The following is a 20852-nucleotide window of genomic DNA, read 5'->3' on the forward strand; positions in this document are numbered from 1 at the left end:
GGAAGTGAAGAAGCGTTACTAGTTCCGTTTATTAATAAACTAACAGTGCGTATGTTCTATTCCAATCGGCAGTAGAAGAGAAAATCGAAAACAAAATATACAGCAACAGAACAAAAATAATAAAACACAATTTAAAGGGTATTTTAAAAACTATTTGTCTCCTGTTCCTCGTAGAAATCTGCAGACAATGGGAACTCGTAGAGATAATTGTGATTGCTCGTTGTTGTTGTTGCTGTTATTGTTGTTTAGCCCCTGGTCAGTAGTGGTTCAGGAGGCCTATGAGTTAAGATGTTACAGACATAACTACCTCGTCTAGGTATTTTGGATCTTGTTAAATTTCTTCCAGCAACTTGAAGTATTTTAAATTTTCACCAGATTTTTTTTTTTCTTTTTTTCAAATTTTCTACAGATATAAACTTCTTCCTTATTAATTTCAAGAAAAAAAATTAATGCGGTCGTCGTTATCAATATGCAAAACTACATTTAGTAGAAATTTGAAATACTTCAAGTGGTTGGAAGAAATTTTACAAGATCCGGGTTTCTTTTTTTTTAAGTATAAAGTATCGAAGACTACGTTGTTTCACATGTTTTTCTTCTTTTTTTTAAGAGTATAGGACTCTGGGTGATTTAAGAAAGATTTGGCTATTATTTCTAGCTGGTCGAGACTTCGTTGTTTATTTTTGTAGTTTATATTAAGAGGTTCCATGAAGACATTTTCGAAGTCGAGACAAAACAAAGATGATTTAGATTTCTCAGTGGGAAACTTACGTTAGTTGAAGGGTTTTTTTTATTTTAGGAGAAAGAATGGGGGAGGTATTTATTGTTCCTTTTATTGTTTTGGGAAGTGGACACGTTGAAAACTGAAGAAGACATTGTTGTTTATTTATGCCCAGCTCAGCCCTAATCGAGTAAATTTAACTAATCAAAATCATAATTACTACCAGTAAACATCTCATCTGTTTTTTTTTTTTTTTTTCATGTTAAAGCATACTTATATCTCAGGATATATTGTCCAATGTTTCTTTCCTCTCCACTAGCACCACCACTACCACTACTTTTTGTTAGAGGGAGTACGGCGTGGTATGAGATCTAGCAGGTAGAGCTTGTGTTATTCCAGTTGTGGATTTGTTCTAAGTAAAAGACATACCAGCCGTGACCGTCCTGAGTCTTTCTGAAGCACAGGGCACAGTGTACCTACCCGTCATCACATAATTCGATATGACCATTTCGTAGATGTTAAGTGTAATTTGAGATATATGGCTGTTATTTCTAGCAGATCAATCGACTGCGTACAGCCCTGTCGCACACTCGATAGTTTTGTTTTAAATGGGGAGGCGGAGGTTATTGTTATGCGTATTGTTTGTTTTTTTTATTTCTTCTTTTTCTGTTTTTGTTATTAAGTGAAATAAGTGTACGTTTTCGCCAGTTCGTAGTTTTACTGACATTTAGAGAAAATAAAGGAAGTGTGTGTGTGTGTGCGTGTGTGTGTGCGTGCGCGCGTGCAAGAGATAATGTGGAAGAAAGTAAAGGGGGAAAGAGACAGAGAGGGTGAGTTTAAAGAGTGGCAAGAATAAGGGGTGTAAATCGAGAACGAGCGTTAAGATTAATATACAATACATTACACACATGCGCACATACATACACGCACACACACATACAGGCTGCATGAAACTGCGTGCGTGCGTGTGTATGTATGTATGTATGCGTGTGTGTGTGCGTGCGTGTGTGCGTGCGTGTGTGCGTATGTTGTTGTGAGAATGAAGAAGCGAAGAATATGATTAGGAGTAAAAATAGTGTGTAAAGGAAGTATATATGAAGTGATGTGTATAATAGAGGGGGGAAATGTGAAGAGTATGAAATAGGAAGTATATAATAACACAGAAGGGGAGAGTATAAAAACAGAGTATACGTAAATACGGAGGAAGAGATGAGTGCATGTACAGAGAGGGGCAAAAAGAAAGAGGAATACGATTATACTAAGATATATTCTATATAGAGAGGGTCAGAAAGACGTGGAGATTAATACAGCGAGTAGGAGATGAAGAATAAAGTGAGTAAGGTGTTATAAATATAAGAGACGGAATCGAGTATTTAAGAGTTAGGTTTTGAGTTGTCCTTTGTAATTCCATTCACATCTAGGATGTATTTAAATTGATTAGTTCTCTTTTTTTCATCGACACCGGAAGGATGAAAGGCAAAAGTTAACCTCAATCGGATTTGCACTCTGATTATAAAAAGTCGTAATAATGTGGGTGACTTGTAACGAAAAATTGATAAGTTAAAGGAAAGAGTAAAGAAAGATAAGCACAGTGTAAGATGAGCAGCTAGGGAGATCAATTGTAAAGAGAGACTTGAGTATTGTATCGATAGGAGAGACCAGCAGGAATAGTAATGTGTACAGATGAAATTAGGGAGAAGGAAAGGAGAGATAAGCAGGGAGAAATGAGTATAAAATGGAAAAGAGTGGAGAGGGATAACAGAGGTAAGGGAAGAGGGATGGGACAAGGGAGGCCAGCTGTCCTGAGGACAAATTACATAAACAAAAAAGATGGAGTAGCTACGAGTTCTCCCTTAAGGCGCAAGTTCGCGTTATTCTGTGGTCATAATAGAAAGAAAAGTGGTACTAAGAAATAAACATACAAAATGCACAAATTATATGAACGAGGTATTCGTCTTCATGGACATACCGGAAGACGTCGAAAAATTAAAGGAACATCTAGAAAACCACTTCCTGCTAAAATCCAATATTCAAGACAGTATAGATAAAACTCCCAATGACTCCATTCAATAACTCAACTTTTTAATTTAAACATTTTGATTGAATTTAACAAACATCATGACACAAATAAATGCGTTCATATGCACGGAGACAGCGAATGCTCACAGATACAAAATAACAGCGGTAACATTGCATTAGATTTTTAAAATCCAGAATAAAATGAACACTATTCAATAACGGGTGCTTCTAACTATTAAGTTGACCAAGTTGTAGAATAATATACAACACAAATACAGCACAATAAATAAGTAAACACTACATCCGTAATCAGACAAAAACCACACGAATGAAATGCATACCAACGATTAGACATACGATTGGACACCGCGAAATGCATTACTCGAAGCACAATGCAAAATGCATTACACGGAAACATAAATTAACACTAATTTCACACAGAGCACCTTCGTTAAAATGTATTTCGTTAAGCTGGATATCGGATAAACCGAAGAGAACTGTTGACTTCTGTCGCCATCTTTGAGTATTAATGCTGTGTTGCATTGCAATTTTCATTAATATTTCAGTGATCAGCTAACTTTCAACCTTACATTTTATATCATGGCTTGAAGGGAAAATAATAATCCAAAGAAACTTGTCCCTCAATGAACTGCAAACTGATGTTTTTGTAGTAAGAGATTGTGAAAAATATAATCTTCTTGTATAAGCGAAATTATGGAAAAACTCACTACATATTCTTAGAAATATAATGTTGATGAAAGGTACTATAAGAATTGTAAAAAATACAAATCTCGAAGAGGCAGTGATGAAGTCACTTATCTATCAACGATCATATGGTGATAACATGTGGAAATTCAAGATTCTGTATGTAGCTAGACATATGGACATCAAGAATTTCCAAACTAGAGACAGGTGGTTATGGCGATTTAGAAATCACCATGGAATTGATAATAAAATAATCTTTAGTGAAGGGATCTTAATTTCTCAAGAGTAAAATGCAGATGAAACCGTGTTGTAATGGCAGTTCTTACTATCCTAAGATTTTCAGAATGAAAAGGAACGTTTTTCGGCTTTGGGTTGCGCAAAGACAGGTGCTCTGTAAGTTAGTGATAGCAGGGCGACGAGTACGACTTTGAGTTTTCAAAAACCAGTAACTAGTGAATTATGAACTTTCCAAGAAATAGTGACTCAATTTGCATGCCTACGTTTTCTTGCATATTCTTGCGATAAGTAAATACCTGGAAGATGTCTTCAGACTGTCTACTAATGAAGTTAAGGCGCAACAAATCTTGAACAAGGCACCTGCTCCCCAAGGTGGCATCCAAACAGATAATAACAATGGTATAATATGTTGTGTGAGCTTGGCCACCCAGTGTTACCCTCTGATCTGGACATGGTACAAAAACATTATAATAGCCAGCGAGAGATTACGCGAACAAAGACATTTTCTCGTGGTTATAGAAAAAGATTTTAGTGAAGACACACAAGGGATAAGAGATACTAATAACACCAAGAACTAAAGCTGAAATCAGCAATATTCAGTTAGTGGTTTCATATGAGGCACTGGACATTGCCACTTTGGCAGAGCTTGAGCATAACTTCTGTAAGATGTAAAGGCAGTAGCGTAGCTGGAGTAGGATAGCGGCGATGGCGGTTCACCCGGGGCAACACTTTTATAGCGGCAGTACTTTTCGGTCTGCAGTCGTATAAGCCTATATATCAGTGGTTCTCAAAGTGGGCGGTATTGCCCCCTTAGGGGTACTGGAAAGTTGAAGGAAAAAGGGCGACAATGAGGTAGCAATTCATGTAAAATGTGGGGCAATAACGGGGTAATGATTCATATAAAAACAACAAAATAATGGGTTTATTAGGTTAACTTTTATTTGCTAACTACAGTTGCTTTGAATTTGCTCCAGAAAGAGTTCTACGTTTGTGATGGTTATTTGGAGTGGGGGCGCTAGGGCTCCAAGCAATCCGTAGTAAAGGTTTTAAAAAAAAATTTCAGGGACAATTGTGGTGTATTGAGAGGGAAGGTTGTGGATTTTTTCGCATATACATGACGGGCTTCTTTCAGTTTCAGTCAGAAAGCTTTTGTAGGCCCGAGGTTATAGTAGAAGATATTCGTCCGGGGCGCCACACAATAGGACTGAACGAGGAACCGTGTGGCTGGGAAGCAAACTTCTTACCAAACAGCCACGCTTGCGCCTAAATTCGTGAACAGCCACAGGTACATTGACACCCTCAAAAAGCTTAGAGAAGCCATTAAGAAGAAGAGACTGGACAAAAATTTGAAAATGATCTGTATTCACCATGATAATGTGTGACCACACATATCTTTGGCAACAAGTCAGGCAATCGGCAAACTGAATGGTCAATTGTCCTCCACCTATCGTACAGTCCGAAAACACAAGAGTTCTACGTTTGTCAGTTCTAAAGCAGTTATCATCACATTTGAAGACGCTAAATGTTATTCTGATTTGTTTTGGTGTCCAGAAGAACACTACCTGATCCGTCTGTCAGAATGTGTGGCACAGGACCGCATGCAGCTTGTCGACAGCAACAAACTGCCAAGTTCACCTAGACGCAGCGCTTGTACCAACATAATTATTTTACAGACCTTCACATGTTGTGAAATTCACAGAGCATTCACCGATCGAGTGAAGCTGAATGCACTAAAGATAAGAAACCGCACTTCCTACTAGGAGACGTTTAATTGACTTGGACAGCCGTGAAATATGAGCGATGAGCTGAAAACACAGAAGTTTACTCGTATATATATTGCCTCATAGCGACACTGAGGAAGTCAGTGAACTGAGTTACCGGACCTTCTTTCGCTCTCAAATAGAGAGTTCGAATTCAGCTAGATCTCACTACAGAGAGACTGTCTCCTTGTGTAGCTAAGACAGCCATCTGGAAGTGTTCTTTGTTGGTTAACTCTGCGGCCAAGGACTTGCTGAGTATAGATGAATAGGCGATGAAGGCACACTGACCATTTAACAGATGTGTTCCCCACCCATGCCAGATGTGGTCTTGGATCTGTTAACATGCAAGTGAATGTGTCTATACAAAATGCAAAGCTGTATGTGTCTATTAAATGGACTCACATGCACCGACATGTTCACGTAACAGACCAGCAATAACCAAAAATTGTAGGATGATGCAGAACCTAAATTTGAATTTGGGGAGTCAGATGACGAGGAAGACAAACAATTGGACGAGTGATAGTCGAATGATTCTGGACTTAGTTACTTTTGTAAACAAATTCTAACCAATAGCGTAGCTAGATTGTGTGCTACCCAGGGCACTCTTTGAGTTTGCCGCATCCTGCTCCCCCAACAGATTTATACTGTTGCCCCCCAAAGTGCCACCCTCATAAAAACACTGATCGAAGCGGACCATCCCCATCGCCCCATCCCTAGCTGCGATACTGCATCTAAGTACACGCAGAGCTTGATAACAATAATGTAACCTTCACATATTCCCATCACAGACTTTCGGTGCCCCAATATGGCCACTGCCTTTTGGGATGAAACGAATGAAAGACTAAAAGAATACAGGTATACCTCACCCTACGTCGTTAATTGGTTCCAGGAGACACGACTTAAGTTGAATTAATTTGTCTCTAGGCTAGGCTGAATTTACTTGTCTCTAGGCTAAACCGATAATAACCTTTCCCAGTTCTGTACTTTATTTATGAACTAGCAGAGATACCCGGCGTTGCCCGGTTACATTCACTAGAAGAATTAGACTTTTCTGTTATATATATATATGGATACACACACACACACACACACACACACACACACACAAATATATGTATATTAATATAAATACATGAAAGTACATGAAGTTTGTTAAAAAAAAGGGGATCATGTATATACCTCCTGGCTGTTGAGATTATAACACCTCGTTGTAAACAATGTTCCATGTAAGGCAGGTTTGAAAGTGTTCCCAACAGTTATTATTTGTAGTGGTAGAGTGTTTATGCCGAATATGTACGTATGCATGTATATGTATGTATGCCTGTATATAAGTACAAAATCCACTGAGAAGGCTTTTGTTGGTCTGAAGCTACAGCAGAAGACACATGCCAAGTCACCACACAGTGGGACTGAACCCAGGACCATGTGTTTGGAACGTAGTTTGTTACCACACAGCCACACCTGCCCCTATGTATGTGTCTGTGTGTGCGTATGTGTGTATGGGTAGATATATTATGCATGTATATATGTGTATATATATGTGTACATATTACATGTACATCTATATATATACATCTACACATAAAATACAAAATACAAAGTTATATCTTGATATCGCTAGTGATAACAATACTCAAAATATATAACAGACTGGAATTGTAGGCCTGTCTCTTGCAATTTCGATCAATTAGATCTTGTCCTCCCTCTTGTATAGAAGTGTACGGCTGCAGCGAAATTCATTTTTGGACTTTCTTCTATCGAAGGCATTTTAACAAAAATGCTTCCGTAAAGACGGTGAAAATATTGTGAATTTCCCCAAACAGGGACACAATTCAATTTTTAAACAATAACCAAAGCCTCTTCTCCGAAAGGGGGAGGGTTATGGTTTACAATTATTTAACAAATGCAACACAACAGCGTTTCCCTGACGGGGAACCAACAAACGTGATTGCAATAGTCAAACAGTAATAATAATAACAACAAACCTTTTTAATTTATCCCCATTTATGTGAAACCACTTATTCAAGTTCAAGTCATTGATACAATTTTATACGAATTGCTAATACACACACACACACACACACATATAATAAGGGTGAAAAATTGAATATTAATTTGATTAATATGAATTGAAAACCAGTGGTGTAGCATATAAGACCATAGCGGATCTTCCTCTAGCAAAAAGGATGACCAGTATTAATGGCTCATCCCTGTTATATAATACTTTCTCTTTAATAGTTTCACACTTGCAAAGAGAAAGTAGGAGAAAGTGTGGTGGTAATAGCAGTAGTAAACCACTTGAAATGAGAGAGGCAAATCGTAAAATATTGAGTTTTCTCGAATTTTTGCTTAATTGGGGGTCAAATTGAAATAAACTTTATATGCCATGACCCAATCGAATCTACTTCGAAAAATCATAGGTAAATTCCAATTGAAGAAATTCTATATTGTAGAATTGTATTAAAAAGGAACATGGTAACAGGCAGAGAAAATCTGCCGTTTATCATAAGATAAGAGATACATATTCAATAATACTTGGTTAATAAAAACCTATTTTAAGCTTACAAACAAATAATTTAAATTTTTAATACAGTACAGTAAAAAAAAAAAGTAATCTAAATTTACGAATACCATTTGGCGGTGTTTACCGTATATCGTAGACGCTTTATTTAGGAATGCGGTTTGCAATAAGACATGGTAAAATAAATGCCTTTTTTATGCTTAAAAAGCAAACTTAGTAATTTTTATTAATTTTCAATAGTAAAAAAAAATAATTTTAAATTTACCAGTACGTACATACAGTTTGGCGGTTTACATCGCGGATGTAGATGGCTGTGGATCGTCAACATGAATAGCTGACTCTGGCTGTTCTTGTTCGATGCACTTAAAAAACCGGTTGAGAGTTCCTTGAACCGTCTTCTCCCTTTTCTCAAGGATTACATTGTAAGGAGCAAAAGCTTCGTGACAAGCCCCCATAATATTGGAAAAGCGTTGAGCATTTGGATCCATATCCTCAAACATAAAACGATTTTTTCGATATTTGCAAATGCTTGGGTTTTACTTCCTCTTCTTCTTTATTTTACTACTCGTGAAACTGTATCAAATCTTCGTTCGTCAGGGGCTGCTTGTCTTTTTCAAATAAATCTGTGAAATCCTCCTCCTCCAAATCCATTTCCAGTTCTTTGCTCATAGTCACCAACATTTTGTTGATGGCAACATTATCAAACCCCTTAAAATCATTCACGAATTGCAGGCATAGCTTCTTCCATACACCATTCATAGCCGCGCTCTGTTCATCATCCCATGGCGCTGCTATGTTCTGTACAGCCTTGTAGATATCGTATCTCTTCCAAAAGTCACGAAGTGAGATGGACTCATCAAGATCAGTTGCAGCTATTGCTTGCCGCAGCGTACGCTTAATATAGTAACGTTTGAAGATAGAAATTATTCCCTGATCCATTGCTGCAGAAGAGACGTGGTGCTCGGAGGGAGGTATTCGACGGTAACATTGAGGTCAAAATCTACAATGTTTTGCGGGTGGCTAGGAGCATTATCTAAGATAAGTAAAACCTCAAAAGGAATCCCCTTCTTACGGTACTTCTCTGCTGCTGGGATAAATCTTCAAAAGCAACAACAGTAACCCATGCTTTTGAATTAGCCATCCATATAACAGGGAGAGATGCCTTGGGTATCTCCTGCACAATTACCTTCCAACATAATGGTCACACGTTTTATTGAGACCTTGTAGCCTGGAATAGTTTTCTCCGTCTTGGAAATGAATAAATGGTCTGGCAATTTTTTCCCAATACAATCCAGTTTCATCTACGTTAAAAAGCTGTTCGGGAATAAACCCGTTTTCTTCGATGATTTTCTTTAATGCATTAGAAAATTCGCTGGTGCTTGTTCGTCAGCTGATGCACTTTCATCTTGCTTCTTAATACCTTCTTAATACCTTCGTCAGCTGATGCACTTTCATCTTGCTTCTTAATACCTTCTTCGCTACTTACATCTCATGAACTATCCTTGACTTGCCTTGAACTCTACATCTTTCTCATCTGGTTGTTTTTTCTTCAGGTCCTCAAACAAAGACAAACGCTTCCTCTTAAATTATTTCTTGACTTATAGTAGCATGCTGACGATTCAACCTAACAATCCAAAGAGAAAGAAGGCTTTCCATTTCTTCAAAGATTTTGCCTCTTTTCTAATTGATGACAGTGTTCTTCATCGCTGGGCTTCAGATTTGATAAGTGCTAAGATCTTGTCCTTGTTATGTACAATCGTCGATACAGTTGTCCGACTCATCCCAAAAGATCGTGCAATTGCTTCCACTTTCACCTCTTTCATGGCGTTTTATCATAGCCAGTTTATCTTCCAGCATTATAGCATGACGCTTAGCACTTTCACTATGAATTTTCTTAGGAGCCATGTGGGTAAAAAATAAAGCCACAAATGAATGAGAATGAGAAATTTGCCGATAAACAGACGTAAAAAAATCTGAATTCAAAGCATTCGCGGGAATCACAAATAACAACGACACCGAACAGTAGATATTGGAACTACAGTGCAACATGAGCACCGAAAGACCGATGAATAAGACAACTCATCTGATTTCATGACTTCGTTCACTAAGCTACATTACTTTATGGTGTCTATCTTAACATTTACTGTACGTATTTTAGTATGATTTTATATGCTTTTATTCTTATTTATTGTACAGTAACATGATTTTATGTGCTTTTAGTGGTTTTCTTGTGATTTTACGTTTCCAATTTTTGTGGCGGGCAGACATAAAGTCGAGTAAATGACTTAACTTGATTTTTATTTTTCCATATATTATTTTTGAAAACCGGGGTATAATCGAGAACGCGGTAAATCGAAACGACTTAAGCCGAGGTATGCTTGTATATGTAAATAGCTTTGCTGTTTTAAATATTGTATTAATATTTTGCTTCTTTCTGTTAATCTTTTAGTTTTTTTCATTACTGCGGATATGGTGGGGCACTGCCTGAAGAATTTTTGGTCGAATGAATCGATCCCACTATTTATGTTTTTTTTAAGGCCAGCTGCTTATTTTATCGGTCTCTTTTGACGTACAGCTAAATTACGAGGTCGTAAACGCACCAACACCGGTTGTCAAAAGGTTGTAGGGAACAAACATTGACACAATATATATATATATATATATATATATATATATATATATATACGATGCGCTTCTTTCAGTTTCCGTCTACCAAATCCACTCACAAGGCTTTTGTTGGCTCGAGGTAACTGTAGAAGACACCTGCCCAAGGTCCCCCCAGTGGAACTGAACCTGGGAACTTGCTGTGGAGCAAACTTCCTACCACACAGTCACGACTGTTTATGCTTTTTCTTTTATTACTATTCAAGTAGCTCCCTAGTCTTACTGTATTCCTTATTAACCTATTTTTTTTCATTGTATATTTCATGGGTGGGGAAACATTTTAGTGCGCCGGGTAAAAATTTCCAAAAAGAAAAAATGTCCGCGGGCAGATCACAAGTTCTAACTCTTATATCTGTGTAACTCTTGTATATATCTATGTATAATTCGATATACATTAACGAAGAAAAGTTTAAGACATAAACTTAACGCGTAACATCTTCATTAACGCCACTACTGAATTAAAGACATTTATATTACTTTTGAGGTATTCTATATTTTTCAGCTGGAGTGTAGTTGGGTCTCAAGGGGGTGATACAAACCTATTAATATGTGTTTTATATTGAAAAGTTTCCATTCAAATGGTAATTACCGGATGATTTTCTATCTGAGTCTAACTGTTTTAAGTTGTAGTGGAAATGCGACCTATGTCGCAAATAGGCAGACGAGTATTGTATAAATTTTATAATTGAAAAATTTACTATATTTTGTACGTACGAACATGCCATCACGCGGGCGCAATAAAATGGGCTAGCGGGCGCAATTGCTCCCGCAGGTGGGGTTTTCCCCACTCTTGGTATATTTAAACAAATATTATTAAAAGTCCATTTTGTAACGTCACCAGCTTTTAGTTAAATTTTTAAAAACAGTGTCCTTTTAATTTCAGGCTCATAATCCGCTCTTACAATAAATTTATATAGATATGCTTCACATTTCCTGAATCCTGAGGGTCCTACGCCATTTTTTGTGCTTTGTTACTTTGATAATCCAAGATGTCACAGACGTAAAAGAAATTATATAGTTTAGGCGAAAATTGTGGAAATGTATGACGGTTTAACCCCTTTTGCATTTAAATTCACCATATTCAATTCACATTTTCTATCTGTTTTATGGTGAGACTAGTTACATATTTGGCCTCTCCCATCTACCCGACAATGTCATTCAAAAAATAAAGAAGTGCGGCTGTGTGGTAAGAAGCTAGCTTCCCACCCACGTGGTTCCGGGCTCAGGCCCACTGCGTGGCACCTTAGGCAAGTGTCTTCCACTATAGCCTCGGGACGACCAAAGCCTTGCGAGTGTGGATTTGGTAGACGGAAACTGAAAGAAGCCCGTCGTTAATATATATATATATATATATATATATATATATATATATATATATTTGTATGTATGTATGTATGTATGTATGTATGTATGTATGTATGTATGTATGTATCTATGTGTGTGTGTGTATGCGTTTGTCCCCTCACCATCGCTTGACAACTGATATTGTTGTGTTTACGTCCCCGTAACTTAGCGGTTCGGCAAAAGTGACCGATAGAATAAGTACTAGGCTTACAAAGAATAAGTACTGGGGTCGGTTTGCTCGACTAAAGGCGGTGCTCCAGCATGTTCGCAGTCAAAATGACTGAAACAAGTAAAAGAATAAAAGAATAAAAGTATCATATTACTGAATTCTCAAAGCTCTGAAGACAATGCATGACTAATTGAAAACAATGTGAACAAGAGCACTCAAAGAGCGCAGACTTCCGCCAAGGCAACACAACATCCTCTCAACGATTAGCCAGAGATGGTTTTTAAAATGAAAATATCTGAAATAAACTCGAATACTCTCACAAACGAGAATACTGAAAATGAATCCGACTGCTCTCAAAACTTAAGTGAAAAGAACCGTAAAAATAATCCAGAATCCTTGCCCGGTACTGGAATGATTCCAAAAGTTTATCGGTTTGTGCCAGTCACGAGTCAAAACATCCTTGAAAGTTTCATCCGAATCCACCCCGCGGTTTTTGAGATATCTTGTCCACGGTCAAACAAACAAACACGACTGAAAATAATACCTCCGCCTTCACTAAGGCGGAAGTAATAATAAGGGTTACATTTGACTGACAGTACTCTGAGTGCTAAAGGGACAAAGAACTCAGATGATTTCTAAATTTGTCAAAAATAACCAGAATTGACCTTGAATAAATTCATGTCGGTTCCATTTAAAATTATACCAAACAAAATATTACAAAGCATTGAGTATCTCCTATGAACCTACAATTTATTTTATGTTGCCATTAACTTCATCGTGGAGGCTCGTGGCTTCGTGGTTAGTGTGTCGGACTCATGATAGTAAGATAGTCGTTTCAATTCCTGGACCGGGTGATGCGTTGTGTTCTTGGGCAAAACACTTCAATCCGCGTTGCTTTTGTCCACTCATCTGACGAAAATGAGTAATTCCCACTGCGTGGCACCTTGGGCAGGTGTCTTCTACTATAGCCTCGAGCCGACCAAAGCCTTATGAGTGGATTTGGTAGACAGAAACTGAAAGAAGCCCCTCGTATATATATATATATATATATATATATATATATATTATATATATATATATATATATATATTACAAAGCATTGAGTATCTCCTATGAACCTACAATTTATTTTATGTTGCCATTAACTTCATCGTGGAGGCTCGTGGCTTCGTGGTTAGTGTGTCGGACTCATGATAGTAAGATAGTCGTTTCAATTCCTGGACGGGTGATGCGTTGTGTTCTTGGGCAAAACACTTCAATCCGCGTTGCTTTTGTCCACTCATCTGACGAAAATGAGTAATTCCCACTGCGTGGCACCTTGGGCAAGTGTCTTCTACTATAGCCTCGAGCCGACCAAAGCCTTATGAGTGGATTTGGTAGACAGAAACTGAAAGAAGCCCCTCGTATATATATATATATATATATATATATATATATATATATATATATATATATATATATATATATATATGTATGTATGTGTGTGTGTGTGTGTGTCTGTATGTTTGTGTGTCTGTGTTTGTCCCTCCCCCCCAACATCACTTGACAACCGATGAAGGTGTGTTTACGTCCCCATAACCTAGCGGCTCGGCAAAAAGAGACCGATAGAATAAGTACTAGGCTCACAAAGAATAACTCCTGGGGTCGATTTGCTCGACTAAAGGCGTTGCTCTAGCATGGCCACAGTCAAATGACTGAAACAAGTAAAAGAGTAATCCTGCGACGGATGGTGTCCCGTCCAGGAGGGAAGATATACGCCAGAGAAACCAGGAAACCGGCTCTATGAGTTTATAATGCTCAGGGAGGAACTATACGCCACAGAAACAGCGAAGAGTCAATATGACTCGGGAAGGATCGTTATTTCTTATCATTATTAACTTCATCAGTCGGTTACTGTAACACAGCTGGCACTCAGGAATGGTTTTCACACAGGAAAAAATGTCATCTACAGAAATCAAACAGTTATGTGTTTTGCCGTCCTGAGTGGTTCAACCCAATCAGATGTTGCGTTCTGCTCCTTTAATTTTTTACCGAAATTTTGTCGCTCATCACCTATTATATGAATTCGGTTAATTGAATGATAATTTCTGTAATCGAGGCAATACAATTAAGCGTAATTATTATTCAGTTAACCGAATTCGTATTATAGGTGATATATATATATATATATATATATCTATATATATATATATATATATATATATATATATATATATATATATATATATATATATATATACATGCATGTATAAATATTTCGTTTTTGTATTTGGTTTGCAAGATTCTTTATGTGAATTCCAGTGTTGAAGCATATTTTATTGTGTCTGGGGAAAAGTCATTCTCTTTTAGTGCCTTATTAATTTAACACGCTCATTTACAAGTAAATGAGTGGAAATCGGACCGGTGAGTGTGTTAAATTAATAAGGCACTAAAAGAGAATGACTCTTCCCGGACACAATTATATATATATATATATATATATATTATATATATATATATATATATATGATACACACACACGCACATGCACACACACAACTATAACAAAAACATTTTACTCAATGAAAAAACATTTTACTGTATTAAAATGAATATCTCAAGTAAGAAATTAGTAATAAATAATAAACGAATAGACAATTAATATATGAACCGTTTGCTTTTATTCTCATTGTCATGGATTCCACAAGCTTCTGGCAGTATTCTGCTGTTATTTCACTTACTCATATTTCCTTGAACTCAGCCATTTCTTGGTGATATGATGTTTGCTTTTGTGGAAGCTTTTTCTTAAGGAAACTCCCACAATTTTCAATGCAATTTAAATCGGGAGAGTTTCCTGGTTATCCCTGTAAGAGGTAAAAAACTGTTGCTCTTTAAACCATTCTTTGAGTGGATTGGGGTACCATCTTCTCGCACGATTGAGCAATTCCTAGCAACCTTGGCACTTTTACCTTTAAAATTTCTCGATAATCTTTTGCTTTCCGAGTTACTCCTCTGGGTACAAAATGTAACCCACATCTGATCTGAACTGAAATAGCCCCCACCCTGCCCCGCCCAAATCATAACTGTAGGTTCAGAACGAGCAGTTTCTGACATATACCTTTCGTTCAGGCGCTCACCTCTTACTTGAGATTGGTAGCTATGGTACTGAGAAATTAATATTTCATTAGTAAACATGATTAGTGTCCAATACTCATATCTTTTGCAAAATTTAATTCGATCTTGAATGTTTTGCTTGTTCAACCGACGTTGTGGGGTTTTTTTGGGTTTTTTTTGCCGGTTTACATGCTCTGAGTTTAAAGTCTTTTACCAAGCGATCATTAATTGTTGATAAATGTGGTGTTTTATTATTGTTATTATATGTTGTAACTCTGCTTGTATCTCGCTTGCATGGAAGAAAGGATTTACTCTCGCAAAGCGGTGAATAAAATAATCAGTTTGAGTTGGTGCCTTCCTGAGCGGTCACGGCTTGAATAATTTTCAGTTTCTTCAGTTCTTTTTTTAGACTTCTTGGAACAGTTGATGGATGTACAGACAAATCAGCTGCTATCTCCCTCTCACACTTACCTCTTTTTTTCAAAATTTCAATCTGAGCTGGCTTCCCTGATGGAATTTTACTTTCCTTCCCCATCTTTTCTTTTGGCCTTTGAAGGCAAAGTGGACTTAACTGACAAGAGATATGCTTATATAAGTATAACTTTGGGGTTTTCCTAGTGATATATATATAAATTTTGGAAAAAACCAAGTCACTAAAAATAGTAGATTTACTTAAAAATGTAAAAAGCATTTATTTCTCAAAGGTTGACTAAACATTGTGTACACACACACACACGTGCACAAACACACACACACACATACACACACACACGCACGCACGCACACACACACACACACATACACACACACACACACACACACACACACACACACACACACACACACACACACACACACACACACACACACACACACACACACACACACACACAACAATAATTTCCAGAATCCAAATGAATCAGGTACCTAAATAGTGACAGCCCCAAGGTCAGGTCGGTAACAGTGCTATTGTATATAAACGATGCATTTCAACAAATACGTACTTACTAAAGTAAAGTGTCCATCTCTTGTTATTTGTTTATTATATTAGAGGAGGCTCTTAGTAATAACAGTGTAGCAAAACGGCGGTGCATCAGCATGGCCACAGCTCTGAGCTGAAACTAGATATATATATATATATATATATATATAATATATATATATATATATATATATATATTACTTGTTACAGTCAATGGAATGTGGGTATACACAACGATTTAGTCGAATAAATCGACTCTAATACTAATTTTTAAAAAAAATCTGATACTTATTTTATCGGGGACATAAACAAACCAGCATTGGATGTCAGGCAGGATGGGAGCTGAACAAATCTTTCTTTAAGGATAATAGGGTGTACTCCCTGTTACCTCTAAAGAAAGATTAACACACCCACCAATTAATATTTCTAGTTCAGTCATTTACTCAACGTCCTGAAGCGTTACACTGCAAAATAGTATGATTTAAATATATTCAACCTTCATTCTTCCTCTCGAGGCTTTTCCTCTTCTCTTTTCTTTTCTTTATGTATTTTCTTCACTCTGATGAAGCTCCATGTTCCGGATCGGATGTGTTACAAAATATGACGAATATTATTCTCAGAATTTTCAATGACAACACCGTAGGGCATTGGAAGCAGAAACGGCTGTTAGATGGATAAGACATAATAATTGATGTTAGTCAATTGTTGTTGATCAAGATTTGTCCATTTTCTGCTTTATTTATATGTAAATATATATATATATATATATATATATATATATATATATATATATATATATATATATATATATATATATATATATATATATATATAATATATATATATATATATAATATATATATATATATATGTATATATATATATATATATAATATATATATATATATATATATATATATATATATATATATATATATATATATATATATATATATATACAACGGGCTTCCATACAATTTCCATCAACCAAATCCACTCATAAGGCATTCTCTTTCGTTTAGGCTATTTTTTCAAATGAATGATAAGTTGACTGAATTTTCAGGGAAATTAAGAGACGCTTCTAGAAAGCACTACAGGGCTTTCAAATTAGTGAAAATGAAAAAAAGAATATTGTTAAAAATATTTATATCAAATGGTAGAGGAAAATATAGATTGGTGATATAGAGGAGAAGATATACTGTATTTTCCAGCAAACAAGCCGACATGGTATATAGTGTAAACATTCAAACATCGCCAGTGTCTTTCCAAATCTTGCCCCATTTCACATGGAAGGGGTATAAGTCGACCTGCTGTTTTTTACTGCAAATGCTTGTCTGAAAAATTCGACATGTATACCGGAAAATACAGTAGGTCTTATTAGTAGAGAGAAATATGTGCAGATATGGATCAGTTGTGGGCGTTAAAAGGAGAAAGTATAGATGGATCAAGTTAGGTAAAATGGAGTGGAAAATGTAAAAGACTAAAAAAGAAATTGAGCAAAAAGACTTTGCAAATAGCATTGCCTGTACATACAGTATTTTATCAAACTTAGCTTTGTTGGGTGGAGGTGCTTATCTCCTCTGTTTGAAAACCTAAGGACACAGAACGCTTGTGTCACGTAGCCAACTAGAAACGGTGTTTCTTGGGGGCTAAATAGCAGTAGCATTCTTCTCTTTCCTGGGACTGCCACATTAAATTGGCAACAAACCATCACTTTATCGGGCTGCTATTGCATAACTCATTCTGAGAGATTTAGAAATGCAATATTTCTAATTTTATAATAACAAAGTTAGAAGGAAATATGTTAATACATTAATATTAGTCAACAAGAATAAACGAATGTAGATATATCAGGGTATCACTACGTGCTTTTCCATAGCATGTTTATTCCAAATACGAATACAATTGCGCAAATTTATAGCTAACATTATGTAAGTTCGTATTATTACATAACACCATTTCGTCAGGTGATATTCCGCCGAATAATTCTCTGATGATATCTTGCCAAATATTTTGGCGACGTATACATACATTATGGAGGTGCGTGGCTTAGTGGTTAGGGCGTGGACTCATGACCGTAAAATTTTGATTTCGATTCTTGGACCGGGCGATGCGCTGTGTTCTTGAGAAAAACACTTCATTTCACGTTGCTCTAGTCCACCCAGCCGGCAAAAATGAGTAATCCTGCGACGGACCGGCGTCCCGTCCAGGTGGAAATTATATACACCATGGAAACAGGGAAACCTTGTGAGTCTATATGACTCGGGAAGGAAATTTCACTTTATTATATACATACATTTATATATTAACAATGACAGTATTACCGTATATGGTGGTACTAGCAGGTGTACCCGGTAATTCCCGGGGGTAAAAGATGTTCTATTGAAATGTCTTATTACTCTGAAATAAGAAAGCAATTTCGTCATAACTGCCACAAAAGGTGTATTTTCCGTCACGAAAAAGTACAAAAAACTGTCAGCTGGAGGAGGGAGAGATTGTTGGAGGTTGGCGAGAGAGGTTTTCGGAGGTTGGCGAGAAAGATTGTCGGAGGTTGGTGAGAGAGGTTATATAAATATATAAATGAAGTGTTTGAAGAAAGTGCAATAATAGCGTTCACACTCACTGATGGTTGCTCTCAGTAACTGCCTTTAGCTTACGGAGTTCTTGTTTTTATAACTACCGAATAGCAGCCAGAAGGATAGACATATTTTTGAGAACATTTGATTTCGTTGGAGATCTCAATTCCAGTCAGTGATGGCCTAGAAGAGGTTAGAAGGGTCAAGCGGCATAGACATTATTCTGCCTAGCGAAGGCATCTGGGAAATGTATAACTGCTGTCATTCACAGAAAAACTATTGTTTTACAGTGAGAAAAGCGCTGTTGAAGTGTTAAATAAAATTTGGCGATCGAGGATCGAATCCACGCTATGCCTGCATGGAGCCACTACAAATATGCTGTGAAATAAAAAATTTATCTACTATCATGGAAAAAGTGTAACTGTAAAAAGACAGAATTATCGGAGTAATGGGCATTCAAAAAAGTATGTATGTATAGAAATGTATGAATGAAGTCTTTAAGGTTTAAGATTCAAATTAAGGAAGTGCAATTTAGCAGTTCAAAACGGTGAGTAGTGACATGCAGAATTAGGTCGGCTGATTGTGATAATCAAATATTGATAGCTTCACTAAAAACTGTAGGTGGTATGGGTTATTTCCCTTTGGTTGTTTAAATAAAATATTAGTAATATGTAGCAGATAGAAGGATCCATTGGAGTAGCCCTATTATCGATTTTTTTCAACAATCTAAGTATGTCACGAGGTTTACAGACATGAATGCTACACACGTGTCAAATAAAGTGATATCGTCTGCAAAAATTAGAAATTGGACACACAAAAAAATCAATATTCAAAGTAATGAAACGGATTATTTCCCTTGAGTGTTTAAAAATAAGTGCAGATACTATGGGTTATTTCCCTTGGGTGTTTAAAAAATATATATATGAGGTAGATATAAAGGTCCCTTCCAGGAGCTGTATTATCGATTTTTTTCAACAATCTAAGTATGTCACGAGGTTTCTAGACATGAGTTCTACTCACGTGTCAAGTGTCATCAAAATCAATGAAACGATGTTAGAGGGAGTTAGCTAATAACGCCACAAAAACAAGCACACACTGATTTTCCACATATGTAGGAGATATAAGATACACTTTTCTCACCCCAAGCCCTGTATGAGAATTTGGGCCTATATTACATAATTTAATGCACTAAAAAGCGTTTCTTTCTGAATATGCGCTACTGAAATTGGGGTAGGCTTAATATTCTCGTGTGTTTTTTATGCCATCGAATATGGTAATTATAATATAGAAGCTATAAGCCAAGATTTGGGAAAATATTAAACGTACGAATGAGATTAGGAACAAAACAAAGAAAAGCGAAACGTAGTCGTGAATGTGTGTGAGTGCGCGCGCGCGTTTGTATGGATGCATATGCTGTATATAAACACACGTGCACACTTGTACATAGATGTATATTTGTTTTCAAGGATTATGAATTCATTGTGGCTACAAAAAATTTAACCACAGAAATACTAAAGTGTTTTTTTATCTGCACTACTCTCTCCTTTTTTTTAAATTCTTTTTATTATGTTTTGGTTTTACGTTTTCTGTTCCTTTTTTTTATATAAGGGGAATTATAAGGGGTTTTATATACATATATCTCGTCTGCCGTGGCTAATCATCTTTACACGAACATTTAAACAGAATGTGTGTGTGTGCGTGTGCGTAGTGTGTGTGTGTATGTGTGTGTATGTCTGTGTGTGTGTGTGTAGTGTGTGTCTGGGGTGGAGTATAACAGACGAGTATGTATGACATAATAAAAACACAATATGTTTCACACTCTAGTCACGCAGGCAGAGGGAAACTAAAACAACAAATGGCGTAGGAGTGAGTGATAGTCAGAGACGCAAATATAGGTGATATGTAGTGAAAGATTTGGCTCTGCAATAGATGTTATTTCTAATGGAAATGACATTGCTAATTTTTATCATAAATTATTTTATTTGATTTGTGCACACTCGCACACAATCACATACGTATGTATATATACATGTATATGAAATTAAATATGAAACGCTTTTCTTT

This window comes from Octopus sinensis, linkage group LG10 (assembly GCF_006345805.1).
Source record: "Octopus sinensis linkage group LG10, ASM634580v1, whole genome shotgun sequence".
Classification (NCBI taxonomy): Eukaryota; Metazoa; Mollusca; class Cephalopoda; order Octopoda; family Octopodidae; genus Octopus; species Octopus sinensis.